Source organism: Adiantum capillus-veneris, chromosome 5, assembly GCF_014529385.1.
Source record: "Adiantum capillus-veneris isolate H3 chromosome 5, ASM1452938v2, whole genome shotgun sequence".
Taxonomy (NCBI): domain Eukaryota; kingdom Viridiplantae; phylum Streptophyta; class Polypodiopsida; order Polypodiales; family Pteridaceae; genus Adiantum; species Adiantum capillus-veneris.
The window spans coordinates 8,753,141-8,757,022 of NC_140935.1; positions in this window are offsets into that span (position 1 = coordinate 8,753,141).

Sequence of the window (3,882 nt, forward strand, 5' to 3'; positions counted from 1 at the left end):
CTTCCATAGAGAGAGAGAGAGAGAGAGAGAGAGAGAGAGAGAGAGAGAGAGAGAGCGAGACAAGGACGCTTTAAAGATTAAAAAACGTTAAAGGAAAAATAAAAGAGAAGAAAAACATAAATATACAATGTGAGGTTGGCCACCTCTTTAAATGGACACAAAAGAGCTTTTGAGTTTTCACATTCACGTGTTCCTCAAAACCTTCCTTCTCCAGTATCCCCTCCATGTTGCAAGCACAATAGGTGAACATCTCCTAGTCGTCCTCGAGGTCGTTCTCCATCTTGCAAGCACGGCATGTTTCTTCAACGCCCCCCTAGTCCTCCTACACTTCGGCTCCCTGCTTGGTTGCTTCCCCAAGTCTCCGAAGTGTTGCAGTGCCGAGTCACCTCGTCTTCCCTCACCACGCACATGACCTCCTTTTCCCATGTCGACTTGTTGCAATAGGTCATGCAGGAAGAGCCAAGTTATGGATAGCCCATAGTGTGGCATGGCCTCGTTCTCCTTTCTCGTTCTTCATCAAGGCTTTTGAACCTGCTTGTAGAGTCAGGAAGCTGAGAAGCACATTTGTCTTTTTGGGTGGCCTCAAAGCTTAGTGATGGATGGAGATGGAGAGAGAGAGAGATTTGTTGCCGACGCATCATCGCATTGATCTTCTGACACTCCACACACTCGTTACCCTCGCCCGTCCCTCTTTCTTTGCCTTCGCGCTCGGAGATGGCGTCTGTCGTCAAAGCACAGAGAAAATATCTTTCTCACATCTCTCTCCCCATCCCTGTCTCCACGTGCCAAGCCACCCTTTTTTTCCCTCAATCACAAAAGAATCCTAAAAAAATTCCCAAAGTATGAGATTCCTCGAATTTTTGAAAAAATCGCAAAATACCCCCAATATTTTGTTGAAAACTTCCAAAATGCCCCTCAAATTTTCCAAAATTCCCAAAGTACTGTGAGATAAAATTTATGGAAAGAAAACAAAATTGTATGTTTTTACAAGAAGACTGATTGTATATCAACACACGATGTCAAAACTAAAATTTGAGTTGGTTACGTAGGCTTTGGAGATGAACCGCTTCATTAATGTTAGACATAATTGCCTTTTATTGCAAGGTAATTTGTGACAAATTACAAGCTAAGCACTCAAAAAGGAATCTCGATTGTCAAAAAGGGATAAAGATTAGAAAATCTTGAACAATCCAACCAAAATAGGTACAATGGTATTTTGGGAATTTTGAAAATATGAGGGGTATTTTGGAAAATTTTTGAGTTGTATTTTGGTATATTTTCCTATATATTTTTAAAAATAAAAAAAGTTGTATGTCTTCGTTTCCCTTCCACTCTAATCGTTTTGCTTTAGTTTTCCAAATGGCATCTTCCTATGATTCCCTCAAAACTAATGAATCCAAAATTGGCACGTGTCATGCTCATGCGAACCATCCCCCCAAACACCTCCCCCCGCCCCCCCCTTAACTATATGGCACAGCTCTAGCCAGGGGGGATCTAAGACCCAAATTTAGCGGCGCGAGGCGGCTTTAATCTCGAGCGTCCGATCATGTAGTGAATTGGGGGTGAACTAGGGGCAAAAATGGCGCCCCAAGTTCTCTCTTAGTTCACCCCCCCCTCCCCTTTTCTTTTTCTACTTTCATCCAAACTTTTACAGAAGCATCTTCTCTGATTCCTATAAAAGCTATGAAGAAAACGTTTGTGAGACCTAGCATATATGCTTGATTGACAAAAGAATGCATTGTGAAAATCTTGATATTGATATGATGATTCTACATCAGGCTTTTGATTCTAGTAGGGATGGGTCTATGGGGATGTACGAACACAATATTTGTGTTTCTTGAGTACTGTGTTTGGCACATTGTAATAATCAGGTCTTCACACAATCACTACTAGCCTGTTGTGGTTAACCTTTATATGTAATGCAATCTATAATGTATTAGATACTATGTGCCTTTCCCACCCGCAATTTTTTGTTGATTAAACTTCATGCCTCCCCCACTAATTAGCATCCCAGGCCTGGGGTATTCACCAAGGGTTTCGTAAGGTGTACGTGACAATAGGGGTGTTTTGTAAGTCAAGAAAGGTCGACTTTACAAAGGAGGGTCTTGTTTTTAGGGTACGTAAAGCAGTTGTGGTGCACAAAGCTAACGTTTTTCTAGTACTACTAGTGAATCCCCCGGGTCTAGCATGTCCACACAAGTTTTGGTTGCTTAAGCTGCATGCCTTTTGCATCTTACCATTGCTGTGTTTGAAAGCTTAAATATACTAATTAGGATTACATTTATGCCAAAAAGTATCAATATAGTGCCCTTTAAATGAGAGCGATATGTACACATGGTTGTCTAATGCTTGGAGTTCTCAACTTAGGATGGTTCGACATTGAGTTGACACATGGATGGGATCTTTAGGTGAAGATTGAAGGTTCCCATTTTTGAAGGTTGATGTCGAGTGTGTTTTGTCTTTCTTCTTTTGTAGTTACTTGTGTTTTACCTTTCTTCTTTTGTAGTTATTCCCGGTCCAATAAATGAGAACAGTGATACATGTAACTTCACCTTCTGTGTTCTATGTTATGGCATCGACAATGCATGTTGCACCGTTTGCCACACCGATTGTCAAGTCGATGTTTTCAATGATCATGTAGCGCATGCCAATTGCGATCGAATCCAGCACATTGAACTTAGAGTCTAGGATCCATCGTTGAAGGACATTTATGTTACCCGTATTTGTCTTCATTTCAACTTTTGTAATGTCAGTTTGATTGTACAACTTATTCAAGGCAAGGTTGTTATAGTGTTGAACGTCTGATTTGTGAATACAGATTATCGTAGTAGAGTTGTTGATGTAGTCATATACATGCGCTTCATCGAGGCTTCATCTATAATATATGCACCCAAGGTACAATTGATCTCATCTAGGACTGATTTTCTTTCAAGAATAATGATCAAGAACTGAAGCAATTCAAGGTTCGTTGCATGTCTTACAGAGAAGGACATCTTGTACAAAGTTGCATGTAGCCAGTGGACCGACCTTGTGATATGGCATGTGTTACAAAGCTCCAGTGCGTAATTACAAACTGAGGATAGCTGGGCAAGATCACCGAGCAAGAGAACACATTTGATGTTGAATCACCCAAAGAGGGGTGGGATATGTGCATTTGTGACATGTTTGAGGGTTGATAGTTGATACATTTTTGTGATGGTTTATGATCATGTAGCGCATGCCAATTGCGATCGAATCCAGCACATTGAACTTAGAGTCTAGGATCCATCGTTGAAGGACATTTATGTTACCCGTATTTGTCTTCATTTCAACTTTTGTAATGTCAGTTTGATTGTACAACTTATTCAAGGCAAGGTTGTTATAGTGTTGAACGTCTGATTTGTGAATACAGATTATCGTAGTAGAGTTGTTGATGTAGTCATATACATGCGCTTCATCGAGGCTTCATCTATAATATATGCACCCAAGGTACAATTGATCTCATCTAGGACTGATTTTCTTTCAAGAATAATGATCAAGAACTGAAGCAATTCAAGGTTCGTTGCATGTCTTACAGAGAAGGACATCTTGTACAAAGTTGCATGTAGCCAGTGGACCGACCTTGTGATATGGCATGTGTTACAAAGCTCCAGTGCGTAATTACAAACTGAGGATAGCTGGGCAAGATCACCGAGCAAGAGAACACATTTGATGTTGAATCACCCAAAGAGGGGTGGGATATGTGCATTTGTGACATGTTTGAGGGTTGATAGTTGATACATTTTTGTGATGGTTTATGATCATGTAGCGCATGCCAATTGCGATCGAATCCAGCACATTGAACTTAGAGTCTAGGATCCATCGTTGAAGGACATTTATGTTACCCGTATTTGTCTTCATTTC